Here is a 21,828-nt window from a genome sequence, read left to right as displayed (position 1 = left end):
ATGCCGATACTGGTTAATTAAATTCCTTAAAATTGACGAGTGACTTTGTGAGTAAAATTACGTGTCTTATTGTAATTTGATTAAATAAGATTCGGTCTAAGTAATCGAATTGTTTTATTGCTTAGATTAAATTATTGTTTATGAAACAATTAAAATATAGAATGAATTGCCTATTATAAATATAAAAAGTTGTGATTTATAATTCTATGACCCATTTTAAGTAATTGTAATTATGAATTACTAAGTTAATTTTGTATGTGATTTATTTCATTTATTTAATGATTTTTAATTAGTTAAAAATGCATTATTTAAATTACATGTTCTAGTAACAGGACCAATTGTCACACTATACAGTTTTACAACTGACAAACTTAATATGGACCCTCATTATGTGTGACATAAGAGAGGAAGGGGTTTGTGTACCTTAAAATGTTTATGTTAGTGGGTAACATAATTATTGACCCTAAAAATAGGTTTGCATGCCTACCACTCATTGAGAAGAGAAACAACAAAAAGTTGTTGGGCACTCTAACCCTTCCAAAAACCGGTGCCCTCCCCCATGAGGCACTCAAGTAGTGTGCTCTTCCATTATTCATTCATTCTACAAAAAAAAAATATATGTGATATTTTAGAGAGTGTGTTAAAATAACTCTATACTTTGAGAAAGAAAAAGAGAGCAAAAATCTCACAAAATTCTTCCTCTTGACCGAAATATTCAAGAGAAATAATACAATTATTTTGTGTCAATCTTAAGGTAGTTTACATTAATACTAGTCTAATATTAATTTAAACTATTTAGGGTATCATCTTGGTACAATATTTAGGGAGAGATTCTATACTAGAATCTTGTTCATCCATAAGGAAAGCTCAAGAACTAAGTAAGGTAGGTGACCTTACTAGTGCCCAAATATCCGAAATATCAAATGTAAGAAACCGATTTTCTCCTTACTCTTGTATTTGTTTTGCATGCATGCATAAGATCTTGAATTATTTTATGACTAAATTAATTATTCACATATTCAATATGTAAAGCAATGAGATTAATGAATCCCCACATCCTTAAAGTAAATAGAGCTTTAGAGTAAATAAGAGCATAGATTGACATGAAGATGTTGATAAAAAAAAATTATGTTAGGAAATTCCACATTTCATGATGAATGGCAAATGAAGTTAAAATTCGCTTTTCTAAAATGGGAATTTAGAGAAGGGGGTGTTTGGAACACAAAACCTTAGATAAAGATCTAAGAATCCTAACATATTATGCGTAGCTATCTTAAGTGATTCCAAAATGGTCTTAAGCCAGCATTAACGGATTATACTTTTCGTTCATGTGATAATTGAGAATGGTATCATTCACATGATTGAAGAATCATGATTATACATGAATTTAAGTGGGAGCAAGAATTATTTTTCCATGTCTTATATATTGATAACATATTACTTATTGAGAATAATGTACCAATGCTCTCTTATGTCAAAGAGTGATTGGGAGACTAGGAAAAGGTGCGATATATTCTAAGATTTCTAAATCTATGTGAGAGAATATTGGCATAGAGTTAAGAGTCTTGTGATGATAAGATCTTTCAAATCTGTGTAAAATCAACAAGGTTTAATAGGTTATTCATGGTGATGAAAGTGGAATTACTATAATGGAGTGATAGTCGTTCACTGAACCTATTAAGTTGTTGATTACATGAAGTCGATTTCTAATGTTTCCGCCATTGGAACAATCATGTATTCCAACAGATGCACAGGCCGTGATGAAGTATATGCTAGGAGCATAATAAGTCAATGACAAGATAATTCCCATGATATGGCTTGTGAAAGCCTTAAAGAACATCCTTGAGATTCTTAAGAAGAATTAAGGATTCGTTCATATGTTTGGATGATAAACTAAGTTATGTGTTGAAGGGTTGTACAAACTTTAGTTTCCAAACCGAAAAGGATTTGTTGAAATTCTAGGATGTTTTATTGACTAAGGAGTGAGAAACTTGAAAGGTGTTTTAGTTTTATACATTGCAAATTCTACAAAAGGAATCTAAGTAAATTGTGATAAATGGTCAACATAGGGTATAAGAGTGAATCCCTCTTTAAATGACTATATCAAAAGTTATGTGATAACGGTGGGAGCATCTTTCAAGTTAAAGAGCCCAAGTCTGGTGGTCGGACTAAATCTTTTCGGTAACTTGTCGTTAGGAGCACCTAGACCAAAACATAATTTATAGCTTCACAAACAACTCTACAATTAGTAAAGAGGCAAGTAAAGGTCGGATCCCAAGGGACGGGAATTGAAATGAGATTTCTATTCAAACTAGTGGTGTCTTAGGGGTGTCACAATTTGGGTTGATGTAGAAGGTTACTAAACTAAATAGCAATGAAAGTAAATAAGCAAGATGAATTGAAAGGGTTGTAAACAATTGATAAAAAGCACTAGGGTATCATGGGGTCATAGGGGAATCATGGGAATTGATCATACAAACATGTTCTCAAATTATAAGCAAGCAATTATTATTGTGATGGATTGAGTTGGGTTATATCTTACAATCCTAGGAAAGTTTGGGTCCCGGAGCCGAATCGATTAGATTGTACAACACCTATAAGTCGACTTAGTCTTCCCTACTCAACACATGCATGGTCTAATGAGACTCGAGTTGGTTTATATCTTACAAGTCTCATTGAAAAGGTAGGTGATGGGTAAAAAATGCAAGGATTCATAGGCTCGCATTTCATCAAACATAACATGTGCATGAGTTGAGATCAAAACAAGCAAGCAAATAAACCATGAAAGCATATTAATTTAAGCATGAATCATTCCGCATGTTGGTTTCCCCTAATTACCCATTAACCCTAGCAATGGAACTACTCACTCATTATCATGTTGAACATGCTAGCAAGGTTGTCAATCATACCAACAAAGTGAAACATGATGAACAAATAAAAGTAATTAGCAATAATTAAAAAGTGATTAAGAGAATTATACCTACTAATGATTCCAATAATAAAGCAAAGAATAAAAGAAGTACTTGATGCTTGATTGAGAGGTTGTCAATCTCCCAATAATAACCCAAATAATCTTCAATTACCCAAAATAAAGGATGAACAAAAGAGAGATTAAGGAAATAAAACTTGTATTAAAACTTGATTAATTGTTGATTACAAACCTAAAGAGAGATTTGATTGATATTAACTACTCTAAGAATTGATAAGAAGAACATGCTCTTCCAATTAGACTAATGGGGTATTTATAGTGGAAATTAGGTGGATGCATTAGGGTTAACTTAGGGCTTAAATGACGATTAAGTCCCTACTTAGGGAAACGCCGGTATTTTCTGAAGGATGGGCATCTTTCTTGAAGCTTGAAGAAACTAATTTGCGCTGTCTTGGAATCCGTGCGTCTTAGGCTCGGGACGGCCGGATTCTATTGTCTCTGCTCGGGCGTCTTTGGGAGAAGACGGGCGTCTTCTGGGGTTGCTGCCCGGGCGTCTTTGGTAGAAGACGCACGGAGTGTGAAGGTGCAGGACGGGCGTCTTCTTGGGAAGATGCACGGGTTGTCATGCAGCGTGCTTTCTTCTTCTTTTCTTCCCTTTTCTTCATAAAATCCTTGGGGATTTCCTCGGGGATGCAAGGATCTTTTCTCATCATTGCCCATCTACTATAATATGTACAAAGGCCTTCTAATCTTGTCTCTCCTTGATGCTTGGTCATTGAATTCAATCAATTTAGTCTCATTTTGCCATGAAAATGCAAGGTTTGCACTCCTTTCCTACCAAGGACACAAAACCTCAAAGAATATGCAAAACAAAGAACTAAAGACAATAAATGACCCAAATATGCACTAAAAAGCATGGGAACAAGGCTAATTCGGGGACTAAATATGCTCTAATTATGGTCACATCAAATATCCCCAAACCGAACCTTTGCTCGTCCCGAGTAAAGAGGTGACAAAGACTAGGACCATTATTAAACTAACCTAATAACATAGCCGATATGAGACAATTAGCAGGTCTCACTCTGCCCTTTCAACTCACAACAAGACAACCATGAGGTAGGATGCCTTCTTGCAAGGCAAGGTGGGTCTTGCCAAATGGCGACACATCCAAACATTAAGCACACAAAATCAAATAATGGATGCATCTACAAAAGGAATAGCCACTTCCTCATCAAGTGGCGGAGTCAACTAAAAGGGAACAAATTGAAGAGCATACATTCCATCACAAATACTAGTTCAACAAATCACTAAGGCTAAGAGGATGGCACTAAATCACCTCCAAATGGTGTTAAACTAGACTACTTTCGTCTTCAATTTCCAAATACTTTCGTCAAGAGCGATCGGATGGTATGGAATGATGATCCACATGATGCTAGTAGCACATGACATGACAAGTCTCGAGTTCTCTACAAAAGTAAAGGTCATGGGTCGTCCCAAGCTCGACAAAGTGGCTTGACAAAAAGGCTTTTTGGGAATGAAATGCTAAAATCGTTGTAAACACGGGTGGATATGACTAGCATTCAAAAATTGACCTCATTCAACTTTCACATTTCAAGAATTAGAGATTGGGTTTGTCCCTTCCGTGCTAATGTCCTTTGCTTTCGCCAATCGCTTATTAGGCAACCGGTTAACCTCTAGACAATAGCTTTTCGGGGTGATAGTCACTTTGTCTTTGGGCGGTTGAATTCACAACCGTGTGGGGCCCAATTCTATGGATCCCTCTCCAAAGCACATCGAAGTGGTACGCCTCCATTAAAACGACTAAAATTCTCAACATTTCAACATTTCAAAACATTTGAGGTTTCCTTGGCAATAAAACGTTTCCACATAACAAAATCCTTGAAATGAGCACTTCAAACTTATTGATAGAAAGTATTTTTGGGTTGCCATACCACAAGGTCAATCAAGGTCACCTAGACAAGTTAACCAAGTCCACATCGCATCACGGGGTTGGATAGGTGACTCACATGCAAACCCTTGACTAGGCTTTGGGTCATGGGTCGAAAGACACTAGTATGACACAATCTAGGGTGTTTTACATCCATTCTAGTAGGCGAAGTCTTAAGTTGAAAAAGTATTTGTAATGGCTTAATTGCTCTTGTCAAAGTTCCCAATTAGGCACTTTTCAAAACATTTCATCTAAATGCAACTATATGCCATGATACAACTATTATATACATCCTAATACAAGTGATTCTACCAACTAATATGACATATAAACTAAATGCAAGTCCTAAGTTCACATTGCTATACCGCATCAATCAAAATAAAGCCACATAGTCATTAACATAAAGAGGAAAAAGGAGATTGGAAAGATCATACCATGCGGTCTTCATTATCCTTATGTCTCGGATGTGGCGTAGTCGATCAATGTGAACAAGGGTAAAACAAACACAATATATACAATATATACATGACTACACTACAAAGGAAATGAACTTGTTTTTGGTTTTTCAATTTTCAAATTTTTATGATTTTTCGAAATTTTTAAATTTTTTTTTTGAATTTTTTGAATAAAAGTTAAGTTAGAATTCCCCATCCCCACACTAATATGGACATTGTCCTCAATGACCAAAATGATGGGAAATCATGCAAGCATGATGCATGAATTCTACACTAAATGCAAGCTACACTAATCTACACTACATGATGAATGGGTTTTTATTTATGACGGAGAGGATAATTTAGATTACCTCCCGTTGTGTATGTATGTACTTCCACAAACCGAGTTAGACATTATTGCTAATGTCCTAAGGTTGGGTGTAGTTCATGCACACACTATGCAATGCATGAAACTAAATTTGTCATTTTGGATTTTTTAAAAGTGGGAACAATAAAATGAGAACACCTCAATGGGGCCGAGGTGTTAGTCCTATATGGTGCTAGGACTACTCCAACAATGATCAAGATAAATAAATAAAACAAAGAGAGAAATAGACAAACCTCAAGAGGGTAGGAGCCTCCAAAGATTGCTAATCTTCCATCATATCATCACTATCATCATCTTCCTCAATAGAAGTGGACTCATCACCACTTCCTTCTTCACTTTGTTGTTCACTTTTCTCATCATCCTCTTCTTCTTCTTCACTAGCCTCTTCATCATCATTATCCTCATCAACCGAATCACCAACAACCTCATCATCACCCGGACTCTCATCCCTAGATGCACTCGGAAAGAAGACTTCCCTATCCGCCCAACTAGGCAAAGGACATGAAGGATCAAGTAGTCCTTGCCTAGCTAAATGAAGGAGGAGTGGATATTGGGCTAAGTAAGCATCTTCCCGATCCTTTAAAGCTTGCTTGTACATCTCTTGCATAAGAAGAGTCATATAATCTTTGCTTGCTTCAACACCTTCGGGTTTGAACTCTTGGTACTTGAAAGGATAGGGTAGTGTGACAATGGAAGAGGAGGGCATTTCAATTTTACCCTTTTGTTGTCGGATAATGTACTCGGCCTCTTTTGAAAGGAGAAGGAGATAGTTGGTCCGGTGGACACTTAAACGACAAATCTTCGAAGGCAAAGTAAAAGATCTAGCCTCACTAGTGAGCTACCCATACTTGTTGTCAAGAGGGTTATGAGAGACCCACTTGTACTTGTTTATCATAGTATCAATATCAATGAGGTGACCACCCTTTTTCGCCACATACTTGCTATCCTTGTTGATGTTCGGATCAAAGTATTTAGCCAAAAGAGTGACTAGACCTCCATTCACAATGACGGTAGTGCCTTGCTTCCCACAATCAACATTTAGCCATCTATCCACCAAAAGCCTTAGAGAGTTGAAAGGCTTGGTGAATTCCCTTCCAATATTCAAGGCCGACTCAAGAAGAACAAAATCGAGCTTGGTAAAGTGGTTGGTGTCTTTTCTTGCAATGATGGTGTTTCCTACGACCTTGTGCCACACTCTAATGCCCGGATGGTGGACTAATAGAGCGCGACTCGCATGATAGTTCTCAAATTTCCTTCCGGAAATCGCCTCCCAAAGAGGGTCGGGGTCATATTTGCCAATATTCTTGAAATAACTCGGTGAATCACTAAGACCCAATGCTTTACCCATTTCCTCAAAGGAGATGCGCCTACTAACATTAGCTAGGCGGAACTCGATGGTTTCCATAGTCTCTACCTTATTGACTTTCAAAGAACTCAATAATTCTAAGGTAAGGGAGGGGTATGTCAATTCTTTTGTTGTAAATAATTTCTCCAACCCCATGGCTTTAAAGAAGGCTCTAGTTTGCTCAAGGACACCCAACTTATCTAAGGCATCTTCACAAATAAACTTGGTTGATAGAAATGATTTTCTAGCAAACTTGGCAAAAGTGTCCCTATGGGATTTGGAAATGAAAGTTACCTCCGGATAGTTCGAAAGTGGAGCAATTTCCGGAGTAGTAGATGTTGTTGCTTCCATGGGAGGTTGTTCTTGTTGCATTTCCAAGTTTGGGCTAGCTACCACCATAGCCAATGCTTTCTTTGCTTGAAGACTCTTTTGTCTTGATGAGAGTGCCTTTGCCTTTGGTGCCTTTGTTGCTCCTTTTGTCCTTGCCATTGATGCTTGAACCAAGAAAAGAGTAAAAATCTTCAATTTCTAGTGTACCCAAATCGATTTAAAGATGAAAGGCTTTGCCTTTATAAATTCAAAAATCGACTCAAAGGTTGAAGATTTTGTGCTTGGTTTTGATTTTTGTTGAAAGAGGAGTGATTAATTTTTGTTAAAAGGATGTTTTGATTTGATTTTGATGAATGTATTTGAGGAAATCTTGTTTTTGTGATGGAGAGGATGAGGGTTTTGAGTTATGGGGTTTGTGGGTAGTGTTTTTTAATGAAGAAATGAATGTGGGATGAGGTTTATAATAAACCCGAAAAATTTGAAATGCAGGGGGGAGACGGGCGGCTTTCCTTCGGGACGCCCGAATTCTGTCTGTTCTGGGTTGGGAAATTCTCGCCTAAAGACGGACGTATTCTAGCAAAGACGGGCGAATTTGAAAATGCGGGACGGGCAGATTCATTTCCAGGGATTTTTCTTGTTTTTTCTCAGCAAAAAGACGGGCGTCTTCTCTTTCAGGACGGGCGTCTTTATGAAGATGGGCGGATTCTTTTCAGGACGCCCGGATTTGCTAACAGTCCAAAAATTTCAAAAATTCAGCTCATGAAGGACGGGCGGATACGGACCAAGACGCCTGGGTTGCTTGAAGACGGGCGGATTCTCTTGAAACCGCTCGGATTCTACCCCTTTTACCCGGATTTAGTTCCATCCGTGTACCTTGCATATCCCTTGTCATTTTTTCATTCTTCAAATTCTCGTGTTCTTCATTGTGGGGGCACTACTAAGGCATGAATATCCTAGGCAATTGCTATCCCCACACTAAGCTAAAGCACTACACATCAATTGAAATCATTAGTCCCTCCCTCACTTCTTTTTTTTGGGAAAATGTAAGCTTCTCATTAAAAGATCATAATCTCCAATTACAACTATTAGAAGGCATAGTTATACTAACATTCCTTCATTACTTGACAAATTTATCTAACCACGTTTTAACATTTGCCTTTTGACACTTAGTCATAAACTTCTTAACTCTATTACAAACATCTATCTGAACACATTTAACAAGCTGCTCAGGACGAAGCACAACCTGTTCCACCCTGCACTTGTTTCTAGCCATCCACACATGATAAATCAGGCCAGCCAAAATAATCCCAACTATTCTCTTCTTGCTGAGACTCCTGTAACGTTTCTGACACCACCATTGAATGCACTCTTCATCAGGTAGCACCTCATCACACCACACAGCAACCAAATTGCAACATCTCCTACTGTATTCACACTTAAAGAATAAGTGACAATGATTTTCCTGCTGCAAACCACAAAGATAGCACAAATTTGACTGAATGATCTGCATGTTCATCAGTCTATCTTGAGTAAGTAGCCTATTATGACCCATCAACCAACTGATAAAACCATGTTTAGGGACCATCCACGTATTAAGGATCCATGGGTACCACGCACAACCAGTATCCTGACCTTGTAACCAGGTATATCCTAAAGCAGTAGAATAAAAAGCAATCACTCCAGAACCAGGCTGTAAGAGTTCCTTGAATGTAGTTTTTGTCTGACAAATCTTTCTCCAAGCCCAGCTCGAATTAGAGGTTGGTTCATAATCCTTCCAATTCCTGCCTTTGATATAAATTGCATGCACCCACTTAACCCACAAGTGATCAGCTTTTGTTGCAATCCACCACACATACTTTGCCACTGCTGCCATATTCCAGATCATCAAATTATGTAATCCACTCCCTCCTTGCCTCTTAGGCCTACACACACGATCCCAAGCAACTAAGGCTGGGCTAGAACTATCATGGTGCCCATGCCAAAGGTACTCTCTACAAATTGAATCAATCTTTTTCAGCACAGTTTTGGGGAGAATGAAAATACGAGCCCAATAATTGTGAAGAGTACTGAGAACAGCCCTAATCATAACCATCCTGCCAGCATAAGAAAGATGCTTTGCCCCCATACCTCTTATCCTATCCACAACATTATCAACCAACCTAGTACAATCCAGGATTGATAATCTCTTAGGTGATACTGTCACCCCCAGATACTTAAAGGGAACAGTATCCAATTTCATGCCAGTAGCCCTTCCTACCTCATGAACCAGCCAATCATCCATTCCATTGCAATAATAATTAGATTTCCCCTTATTCATTTTCAAACCAGAAGCCTTGGAAAAAAACTTGAAGGCTTGCAACAACAATTCAATAGAAGCCCTTTCTCCTTTGCAAAAAAGAATCAGATCATCTGCAAAACATAAGTGGGATAGCTCAATTCTTTTGCAAAGGGGGTGGAACCTGAACTTTGGATGCCTCTGGGTAACCATCAAAGTTCTGCTCAGATACTCTAGGCACAGGGTAAAAATCAAGGGGGATAAGGGGTCTCCCTGCCTCAATCCACGCTTTCCTGGGAAAAACCCAAAGACCTCCCCATTTAAAGCAATAGAGAAGGATGGAGTTGTAATGCAATTCATTAACAAAGTTATCATATGCTGAGGGAACTTTAGTGCTCTCAACATCCCCTCCACAAAACCCCACTCAATACTATCATACGCTTTTTGTAGATCTAGTTTCATCAACATTCTGGGTGAACATTTTTTCCTCTTGTATAACCTGATGAGGTCCTGGCATATGAGTATATTGCCCACAATATCTCTCCCCTTAACAAAGGCACTCTGGGAAGGGTTGACAATATCAGGGAGCACTTTACTCAGCCTGTTGCAAATCACCTTGGAAACACACTTGTATATAGTATTACAGCAAGCTATAGGGCGAAACTGTAATACTGACTCAAATCTCTACTTTAGGCACAAGAGTGAGGATAGTATTATTACACTGCCTAAGTAACTGCCCTGATCTGAACACATTCTGAACAGCTGCTATAACCTCCTTCCCCACAATGGGCCAGCAATCTTTGAAAAACTGACTACTGTAGCCATCTGGACCAGGGGCCTTAGTCCCTGGAATGGAGAAGATAGCTCCTCTAATCTCCTCCCCAGTAACAGGCTCCATCAAGACCTCACAGTGGTGCATAGTAAGGCATGGCCCTGACTGGACAATCTTCTTGTTCACCTGAGATACTGGCAGAGAGGTGCCCAACAGAGAAATATAAAACTCCTCAAAAGCCTGCTTTATCTCTTCATTTTTTGAGCATAACTTGCCCCCCATGTCCTTCACCTGGAAAACTTTATTTTTCCTCCTTCTCTTTTTAATACTGGAATGAAAAACAGCAGAATTTTCATCACCATCTAAAGCCCAAGAAATTTTGGCTTTCTGCTGCAAGTAATCTGTCCTAGCCTATTGTAATAACTTGACCTCTTTGGCACACTCACTCTCAGCCTGGCACACCCTCTCATTCAGAGGATCCTCCCTAAGCAAAGTTTGATAATGCTCCAAAGACAACTCAGCAACACGAGTAAGATTCTCAATGTCACTAAATTGTTCCTTGTTCAAAGTCTTCAAATCTTGCTTCAATCTTTTGAGCTTTGTCACCACAGTGAACATGGCATTGCCCCTAACTTCAGGTTCCCAGCTATTTTGAACAGTTTCCAGGAAGTTAGGTGCACTAGCCCACATATTGAAATATTTAAAAGGCATCTTCCTATTCTGAACAGCTTCCTCAAAGTTAATAAGGCATGGGCAATGATCAAATAAACCTTCAGGAAGGAAGTTTGCATAGCTTCCAGGAAAGACATTCAACCAGTCTTCATTAGTGAAAACTCTATCAATCCTACTATACACCTTATCCCCAGCTTCATGCTTATTTGTCCAAGTGTAAAAAGATCCACACCCCTTAAGTTCATACAATTCACACCCCTGCACCAGCTGTTTGAGAGGATTGATGTCAGCCAGTGTAACAGGTGCTCCTCCAATTCTTTCATCAATGGCCATTACAGCATTAAAATCCCCACAAGTTATCCAAGGCCCCTTAATGCTATGATGATACTTCCTAAGACTTTGCCATAAACTGTCTCTCTCAGCTGGTTTATTCAAGCCATAGATCATAGTCAGCCAGAAAGAGATATTCCTTCCCCTATCCATAATCTGAGCATGAATACATTGAGCAGTAACCTCCTTAATAGTCACCACAAACATACCAGGATCCCAAATCAACCAGATCCTTCCACCTTTGTGACAACTAGAATTAGTGCAGACAGACCAATCTTCACATAGGCTATTTCTAACTTTATTCCAATTTATAGACTTAACCTTAGTTTCCAACAAACCAAATAAACCTACTTTATTGTGGTTGAGAAACCATTTTATTTCATTCTGCTTACTAGTTTTATTCATACCTCGAATATTCCAGAACCCCAAGCTACCCATTATCAGTATGAGGATTACTAGACTCTCCTTTCTCAAACAAAACCCTTTCCATCAATCCTGCTTTAGATTTTTGGAGAGAAAGAGTCAATGACTCCATAAAAGACAATCCACCAGGAGTAAACAACCTCCTTTCAGTATTATCCCCCCTCATCAATCTAGTCAACATCCTTCTAGGCATAGAAGGCTCAGTAACAGGACCCTTAGTCATCACCACTGGAGGAGCTCTCTGAACCACAGGAGTAACCACTGGAGTGGGGACCCTAGGTGCCACAGTCTTAGGTGGAGTAACTTTCTGTGGACCAGCCTGCTTCTTCTGAGGCATAGGAGCCTTGCTCTTTGCCCCTGCCTGATTTTGTTTCTGTTGAGCATTAACCTTTGGTTTCCAAACCCTGCGAGTTCCCACAGCCCCATCCCCCTTCCTGCAAATTTCTGCTGTATGCCCCATTCCACGACAAGCAGTGCAGGTGGTGGGAAGCCAATCATAGACCAACCTAACTGTCTGAACCCTACCCATTTCATCAATGAAAGACAATTCAGAGGGGAATTGTTGCCCAATTTGTACCTCAAGCATAACCCTAGCATACCCCAAAAAAGTTCTGGTAGCAGTAGCATCATCACACTTTACAAATTGTCCCACAATTCCACTCAACTTCTTTAGACAGTCAACACCCCAGAATTTGAGATCTAAGCCATATATTTTCATCCAAATTGGAACCCTAGATACATCATGTTTAAGCAATTCTGCATCAGGGGTCCATTCCTTAATTATGACAGGCTTATTGTCAAAAATGAGGTGACCATTCTTCAATACAGTTTGTTGTTGTTCCTTGGTCTTAAATCGAACCAAGAAGACTCCATTAGGAAGGAAAGAAACCCTATCTACCCCATTTGCCTGCCACACCCTCTTAACAAAACCACTGATGACATTACTCGGTGGATTCGCTCCAAGTATATAACAGTAGATAGAAGTAGACCAGAACTTTACCTCAGCCGCAACATCCTCCTTTGTAATACGAAGCAACGGCGGTGACGATGTTCTAGGTTCTTCCTGCTCTGGAACTTCTGACTCCAATTCATCAAGTTCAACAATCGATTCTAAATCCCCTTCAAACTCAGCAGACGAAAATCGAATGTGACGCGCTGCTGATTTCCCTTTACCTTTCGAAAGATTAATACCGTCGTTTTTTTGTGATTTTCTTCCTGTATTAAGTGAAGGATTATTATTGTGTTTGTTTTTTGATCGAGCCATTGCATCTAATCAATAACAATTACTGTAAGACGAAAATTAGGGTTCTAACTTTCTCTCTCATCCTTTCTCAGGTGTTTGGAGTTTTTTTTTGTTTCCCTCCCTCACTTCTCTCAAACATGATAATTATCTTGATCAAGGCATAAAAATCCAAAAATGACAAAAATGCAAATTAAGAATTAAAATGCGAGTTAGGGAGTTAGAAATATTTACAAATGGTGGTTTAGGGAGGACTCCACCAAACTCTCATTCTTGATGAGATGTCAAGGGGGCATGTCCAAGGTGTTGTTGATGTTGCTCAACACCTTGAAAAAGTAATCAAAAGCTTGTTCATTGTCGTGATAAAGTTCTTCAATAGATCTTTGCCCTTGTTGTCGGTCTTGATCGATAGCATTACCGATATAGGGATTGAAAATCCCTTCAAACTCATCGTCCCAAAGACCACACACTTCATCTACTTGATCACTAAAGATCTCTTGAGTTGATAGAGACAACTCTCCCATTATCTTGTTTTGGCCAATGAGGCCATCTTCTTCATTGCTTGACTTTGGTGAGCTTTGCAAGCTCTCTTTATTACAATTCACTTGCTCTTTGAATGGAGCATCTTCAATTTTCTTCTTCCATTGGAGTTCCGACTTCTTCCTATCATCCTTCCGGCTATAATGATCAATCATAAAACATGGTTCATGCAAACGGGGAGCTCTCATAGTCTTGTCAAGATTGAAAGTTATACTCTCATCTCCCACTTCTAGAGTAAGCTCTCCATGTTTCACATCAATCACCGCACCCGCGGTGTGTAAGAAAGGTCATCCTAGAATGATTGGAATGTTGGAATCTTCTTCCATATCAACAATGACAAAGTCCACCGGGATGAAAAATTTCCCAATTCGCACGGGAACATCTTCCCATATCCCTAATGGTGTCTTCGTCGATCTATCGGCCATTTGGAGTGTAATATTGGTGCATTTAAGCTCTCCCATCACCAACCTTTTACTCACCGAGTACGGCATAACACTCACACTAGCCCCTAGATCACATAAGGCTTTGTTGATCGTGGTGTCGCCAATGGTACACGGTATTGAGAAGCTTCCCGGATCCTTGAGTTTTGGAGGTGAACTCCCTTGAAGTATTGCACTACTCACCTTAGTGAAGGCGATAGTCTCAAGCTTCCGGATCGACTTCTTCCTTGTGAGGATGTCTTTCATGTATTTCGCATAGGCCGGCACGTGATTGATTAATTCCGTGAAAGGAATTGAGACTTCCAAATTCTTCACAATTTCCATAAACTTTCCAAGTTGGTCATCAAATTTGGGCTTGGCTTGACGACTTGGAAAAGGAAGTATAATCACAATGGGCTCCTTCTCCTTGACCTTGTCTTCATCTTTCTTTGAGATTTCTTCTTTTGATGATTCTCCATCTTTGGAGTTTTGCACAATTTATTCCTTGTCACTAGCTTCCACAACTTCATCCTCAACTTGCTTCTTCGGTGCTTCATACCTTGTACCACTTCTCAAGTGAATGGCACTAACCGTTTCATGTCTTGGGGGATTACTTTGAGGTGGTAATTGCCCCTTTTGTCTTTGTGAGCTTGAAGATGCTAGTTGAGTCAATTGGGTTTCCAACATTTTGGTGTGAGCTAGGATGTTGTTGATGGTGGTTTCCTTTGCTTGACTATCTTTTTGCATTTGAGTGAAAAATTCTTGTTGATTCTTTTGCATTTGAAGGACCGCTTTTTGAACATCAAAACCTTGGTCATTTTGTTGATTGTATGGAAATTGATTTTGGTAATCTTGGTTTTGGTTGAAAAAGGGTCTTTGATTTCGGTTTCTCATGGGAGGTGGGGTGTATGTTGTTTGAGGGTTTTGAACATTTTGGCTTTTGTATAAGAGATTTTGATGGAATTTGGTGTTTTCATTGTAATAGTTGGAATAAGGGGTACCACTCTTGTATGCTTGGAAAGCATTCACTTGTTCATTTGTTCCCCAACATTCACTTGAGTCATGTCCCAAAGTTCCACAATTCTCACATATCCCACTTGGGATTGATGAAGATGTCGTCATGGCATTAACATGATGCTTTGGTGATTTTGAGGCTTCTTCAAGTCTAGCCATAGTTTTTTCAAACTTCAAATTGATTGTATCAATGTGAGCACTAAGTTGAGCACCCAATTGAGTAACGGAGTCCACTTCATGATTTCCTCCTCTAGTAGCCTTGCGAGGTCTACTATATTGTGAGTTATGGACCGCCATTTCCTCAATTTTGTTCCAAGTTTGATTGTCATCAACTTCGGTCAACATTCAATTTAATCCCATGTTGAGAATGTTCCTTGAATCTTCATATAGACCGTTCCAAAATTGTTGTACCAAGAACCACTCGCTAAGTCCATGGTGAGGACATGAGCGACAAATTCCTTTGAACCGCTCCCAAGCTTCATACAAAGATTCTTCATCCCTTTGCTTAAAACCCGTAATTTGAGCTCTTAGCATGTTAGTCTTTTCTGGTGGGTAGAATTTTTTGTAGAAAGCTAGAGCAACCTTCTTCCAAGAATCAATTCCGAGAGTGGCCTTATCAAGGCCCTTCAACCATTGTTTCGCGGTGCCAATTAGAGAAAAAGGAAATAAGACCCATCGAATTTGGTCTTGAGTTACACCGGTTTGAGAAATCGCATCACAATAGTCACAAAAGGTCTCCATATGAGAGTGAGGGTCTTCACTAGGCATCCCCCCCAAATTGGCTCCTTTCGACTAATTGGATAAATGCGGATTTGGCAATGAAATTTCCGGTTAGATGTTGTGGTGTGGAGTACCATTGGGTAGGTTCTCCTCGGTGGGTACGGAATGTGATGAAAACTTAGGCATTGTGGGTTGATTTTGTGTTGTATTTTGTGTTGGGTTCTCCTCACCTTCTCTTGCAAAAGGGTTGATGAACTCAATAGTTGGTTGAATATCTACAACCTCACTAATACCTCTCAAATTTCTCCTAGCAAGTCTTCTATTGGTTGTCAAAGTTCTTTCAATTTCACGATCAAAGGGTAACAAATCACCTTGTGACCTTCTAGACATGCAAAATATCAAACAACTTGAAAACAATTAGAACAAACCTTGAGGAGTTATACTTCCTCAAGGCAAATAAAGACACAACTAATAACAATATAATAAAATCTAAATCAAGTTAACACCGTCCCCGGCAACGGCGCCATTTTTGGCGCGGACTAAATCTTTTCGGTAACTTGTCGTTAGGAGCACCTAGACCAAAACATAATTTATAGCTTCACAAACAACTCTACAATTAGTAAAGAGCACTACTACATTTAGATTCTATAGCAACACTTTGCTATTGTTGCATAATGTCATATAAATGTTGCAATAGAGTTTATGCAACACTTAATCAAGTGCTACATCAGGTCTTGTTGCATTAGGTCATTGCAACGCTTAATGCAACACTTTTTAATCTGAAGCAACACTTTTGAAAAATGTTGCATTGGTCATGTTTATGCAACGCTTTTTCAATTGCAAAGGCAACATTTTTTATCTTCTAATGCAACATTTCTTATGTAAAAAAAGCAACACTTCCTGAACTAATGCAATACTTTTCATGTTGATAAGCAACACTTATATGAAATTAATGCAACATTTTTATTTTGGAAACGCAACACTAGTTACGTCCCAAAAAAACACTTATAATAAACAAATGCAACACTAATTTATTCAAAAACAACACTTAATAAAGTGCAACGACATAAGGACTTGTAAGGCACGCAACAATTGTAATTCTCTCTAATTGTGCATTCAATTGATTCAGTCTCAAAAATATATGTCAATTACATTTCAAAAAAGGATCAAAAGTAGAACTTCGATCGCAAATGTTCAATTATTTAACTAAAACAAATATAACAAATGTTTAAATAGAACAAATAATAATTCTTAACGACTATTTGAAAGCTACTAATTATAAGTCTTCATTCTTGTATTGTGAGCATATATATGTTGCCAACCGGACAAAAAATCAACCCGTCATCATTGTTAATACCTCAAATGCAACCTGTAACATAAAAAATAGAACATTATTAGATTTGAGGATTCAAACGCTCAATAGGCATAGATGATACGTCACACTTAATTATCACGAAATAATAAATAATGCATTAAAGAACAACTAATTAACAAGGACGTGCAGAAAATAGAGTACGTGATTGTACACAAGGTGTAGCCTATGTGAAACGTTTGAGTTTGATCTGCAAAGGTAGGCCTGTCCGGCCATAATAATCACACCAAAGACTCAGAGACCCTCTGTTCTCGAGATGACTTACAGCAGCCTGATCTTGTTGTTCCCTTGTAACACCAAATCTGCTTGCAATTTCCTGAACTACATATAATCTAAAACAATAAAGTAAATAATGAATTACACAACTACTTTCATTGATATTGTTACTCTTCCGAGAGGAATATCCATATCTACACCATTGCTTTTGACATAATTTTATTTTATTTTATTTTACTGATTGAATGACAATGAAGCATCAAGAGTGTTATACTGAGTAAATACTTAGCAGCAGTTTGAAACATTTCAGCAGTGTTCATCATTAAATTTAGGGTTTACCACTAATAGTAAAGTCTGTTCGTAAATCAAGATAACCATGCCATTCTTTGTTCAACAAATTTAATAATAAACCATGTACCAAAAGGTCCAGAAAAGCATAAAAAAGAACGGCTTATGATTCAAATGCATAGCATAAATATATGATAGACAGCACGCTCATAGCTTCTACGCGTAACTTGTTACCAGGCCCATTGTGAATACTGTTTAACTCTAATAATTCTGCATCATAAGTTCCAATCATAGCAGCCCTATTGACTACTCTATCTACCTCACAATTTACTCTAACTACCTAGTCTGCCTCATGCTACTTATAAGGTTTGTCAATGGTCTGAATGGTTCGAGGGTACACAAGCATGCACCAAAGATAGGTGACCTGGTACAACAATTGCTGGAATGGGTGGGTTAGTTGTGCCAAAAATCAGTTTATGGGATGACAATATGCACTAGAAGCTCTGAATACGAATGACAAATGACAAACTGATCAAGTATGACATGGATATTGAGGATAGATGCTACTTTTGTGGGCAAGCTGAGGAATGTATATCTCACATCTACTTTGAGTGTGCTTATAACAAGAGAGTTGTTCAGTGCGTGCCTGAACCAGGAAACTAACTGGAGATTCCCTATGAGCAAACTAACTGGAGATTCCTTGGGTACCAAAAAGGAGTACAGGCAGCACCAGCAAAAAGAAAGCAGGGAGCAGGCAGCGACAACAGCTAACAGCTAACAGCAACAGGCAGTAGCAAGTAGATTGGCATTATTTGTAACCGCTGTACTAATTCTAACCCCATGTTATCCATGAATTAATTGTAATTTCATGTCAATCAATGCCTCTATGGGTGATTTGCTTAAACAACTTCTACACCAAATGAAAAAAAAAGACTGTCAGAGCGCAAAGAGAGCACATACAACAGCAGAAACAGGGCGTGTGCGTGTTCAATTGGCGGTTTATCTCCTTCATTGTGTAACTTCCATGTCAATCAAGAATCTACAACAATTTAACTTACCAACATAAGTGCTCAAGACTAACTACCTGGATACTAAAGTTGATTGATACAATACAATGATACCTTAATCGATAAAATTCGATCGTAAACAAACAAAGTATCACGCATACTCCACTTACAGTAATTGCTTCGACAACTTTTGCATAAACCCCAACTTTTAGCAGTGAGTATCTAATCTAGGTTCACCTCATAAGGTTACCTTAGCCGAAGGATACTTCCACGAGTACAAGATAACTAAAAAATGAACTTAAGATTAAAGAAGCTTCGTCATATTACCTTTGGACAATAAACTTGCTCCTCGCAAGTACAAGATAACTGAAAAATCTTCAGAAATAATACAGGTGAACTTCCTCCTCCATCTGGAATAATCGTTCTGGAATAATACAAATCTAATTCAGGTGAACTCTTAGAGTATCACAGTACAAAATAGATCGAAAAAGGTAAATGAGACAAATCAAGCAAGTGATTCGCAGTTCACAAGCAGATGGGATACCGTATAATGTTCACCCCAAGCCAAACCCAAATTCATCAAAATTAGGGTTTCACCATCCCCAAAATTCAGCAATTTCTTCAAATCACAATCAAATAATAAAGCACAAGATACTATTAATGTACTAATAAATAAAATCAGTAACCAAAATGAACAAGCAACTAAGCATACAACAAGCAACAACAATAAATAAAGCAAATATTTAAGGAAAGTAAAAAAACTTAGACGATAAAAGGGAAAAAAGGGACCAGAAGTTTTCAATGGGGAAAGGACCGTGTTGAACATCGTCGGGACATCAGCTTTTTCCGCCATCGTCGACGGGAGTAGAAAACCCTGGATCTGAAAAAAGAGGGGAAATAATGAAACCTATCGTGTTAAGGGTAATAGCGGATGGAAGATAAGAAAACCGGTGAATAATAGAAGTGGGCAATGACGACGAGGACGAGCTGTCCCCTTCTATATGGAGTGTTGGTGGTGGCGGAGTAGAATAACGGTGAAGGAGGGGTTATAGGTTAGAGTGGGGAGGGAAAAGAGTGATAAAGAATGTGTGAGATATAAAGTATACGCAGGTGTTGGGTGTATAAGAATATCCGATGTAATTTTAGAGGAAATATATACTTATCACTACTACAAAAAAGATCAAAGAGAACGGTTGCCAAGCGTTCTTATAGCTACTTTGGACCGTCATGTGGCCAAGCGTTCTCTTTTATCTAAGAGAACGGTTGAAATCAAGTCAACCGACTCAACCCGGTCTCTATGTAACTGCGAATCAATTGATAGAAACAATTAAACCTATGCTAATATGAATATTTTTATTCAGGGCCTCGGAGGTAGTGATAACCTGAATGTTATAATTTTACACTGTTTTATACATCAAACTTAAATCCCCTTCTCACCAAAAGACTAATTTACTAAGTATAAAATATATAACTAATAACATACGTATATATGGAGTCTTTCATTGGACTAAACTATAATTGAGAAAATTAGCCATAACATGTAATCCATGGTCAAACAGAGAAAGGAGGTGTACGAAAAAAAAAACCAAGTAATGTCGACCTGACTTAAAATTCATGCACTTTCTTCCTATTAGACGATTTACCAACAAACTCCAGACATATTATACTAATTTAAACAATAACCTTATCATTCAATGATTCAATATTACCTAAATTAAATAACAAATTATACACCCTCAAATTTACGAGATCGGCTTGCTAAGACGAGCACACCCCGTCTCATTATCAAACCCGACACCTAACGTCACTTAAACCAAGACCCACAACATGACTACCATAACTCTATCACGTTAATTCCTTCATGCCTACATCCTTTAGCATATAATTAACTTATCAAGCCAAAGTAATAGACACAACTACTCACTAAGTTAGACAAGAATATTGATTATATTTTCCGTCTTAAATGACTTGTATTTGCCAAATCATTCAATTTATTCAATAAAGAATGTATAGTAATCAAAAGGTGATACCTTGATTGATTAGGAATGGATCGGAGACAAAACAAAGGATGATGGCACCGCATAGCTGAGCGAGGAGTATAAAACGCATCCTAGTTCTTTTGTTCTCGCACCGTAGTTTGGCACACCAACATAGTAATTTAATAGCTCCACTGAACCTCAATGACAAATAGCCAAATAGCCAATGAAAGGCTAATTGCACATAGCAATGAAATCCGCAACAATGAGAAGTCGGGGTGTATTATTAGTAAAATAATGATCCTTATTTTGTAATTAGGATAAATAATTCAATCATAATGAGTGATTATGCAGTTGATAGAAATTCTTGAGAGTGATAACTGATGAATGATTATGCACTTGATGATGAGCAAAACAATATAAGTAGAAAAATAAGAGATCCAAATGACCGAAATTTGAAATTAGATCGAGTAGGCATACCAAGATCTCCATTTGGGGCAGATTTTTATGACGGTGAAAGAAGAGTACCCAGAACTTCTAGTCACCAAATGAGATGTGAATAGTATAAAAAAATGAATACTTATTACGGCGACTACAATTGTTTACAAGAAACCCCGTAAAATCCGAAAATATTATACTCCGTACTCGGTATGAACAAACAAATTATGAATATGTCTGGTACAATTGCACAGATACTAAACCCTAACATCACCATACATTAAATTATTTATACATAGGGGTTTCCATGTTCAAGCCATGGATATTGTCTTAAAGGTAGCAATTCAATGAATTAACCGGAATATTTAGGGATTACCAGCAGCAAAAACAATTGTCTTAAAGCTAACATTGAAGAATAGTGAAAAATGGTCTTACCAACAGCAAAAACAATCGGCAACAATGAAAGGCGAGCGATCGGGGACAACCAGGTGATGGCACGAATACGGGCGACCCACGAACAACAAGGGGCGAGACGAGTGAAAATCAAACTGTGCTAGCTAGGGTGAAAACGATGATGGTTGTGTTTCAATGAAACAAATAGAAGTGTAAAGGGCAATTCTAATATTTAGGGATTTACAAATAGAACAGTCGGTTAAAGGACCGTTCTCTTTGTTTTTTTTTAAGGAGAACGGTTCTAGATATTACCCGGTCTCTCTGTTAATTTAAGACGGTTGGTCAAATGTAACCGTTCT

At 38.2% G+C, this 21,828-nt stretch overlaps 1 long non-coding RNA gene and 1 other non-coding gene across 3 annotated transcripts; one reads left to right on the top strand and one right to left on the bottom strand.

The window, feature by feature from the left end:
- Positions 1–15,486: 15,486 nt before the first annotated feature.
- LOC141616498 (small nucleolar RNA R71) lies at positions 15,487–15,593 on the top strand. Its single transcript, XR_012530844.1, has one exon. It is a non-coding gene; the product is annotated as a small nucleolar RNA R71 (small nucleolar RNA).
- A 1,276-nt stretch (positions 15,594–16,869) lies between these two features.
- On the bottom strand, positions 16,870–20,216 carry LOC141611880 (uncharacterized). 2 transcript variants are annotated; one of them, XR_012528856.1, is made up of 5 exons: positions 19,452–20,216; positions 18,990–19,086; positions 18,616–18,694; positions 17,296–17,467; positions 16,870–17,148 (listed from the first exon to the last, which is right to left on the bottom strand). It is a non-coding gene; the product is annotated as an uncharacterized LOC141611880 (long non-coding RNA). The 2 variants fall into 2 exon arrangements; XR_012528855.1 differs by lacking the exon at positions 16,870–17,148 and having other exon boundaries at positions 17,156–17,467; positions 19,452–20,212.
- Between the last annotated feature and the right edge of the window lie 1,612 nt (positions 20,217–21,828).

The sequence above is a fragment of the Silene latifolia genome, chromosome 11 (genome assembly GCF_048544455.1).
Source record: "Silene latifolia isolate original U9 population chromosome 11, ASM4854445v1, whole genome shotgun sequence".
Taxonomy (NCBI): domain Eukaryota; kingdom Viridiplantae; phylum Streptophyta; class Magnoliopsida; order Caryophyllales; family Caryophyllaceae; genus Silene; species Silene latifolia.
Note: the sequence above shows the minus strand (reverse complement) of the source record. Positions and strands in the feature narration are given on the sequence as shown.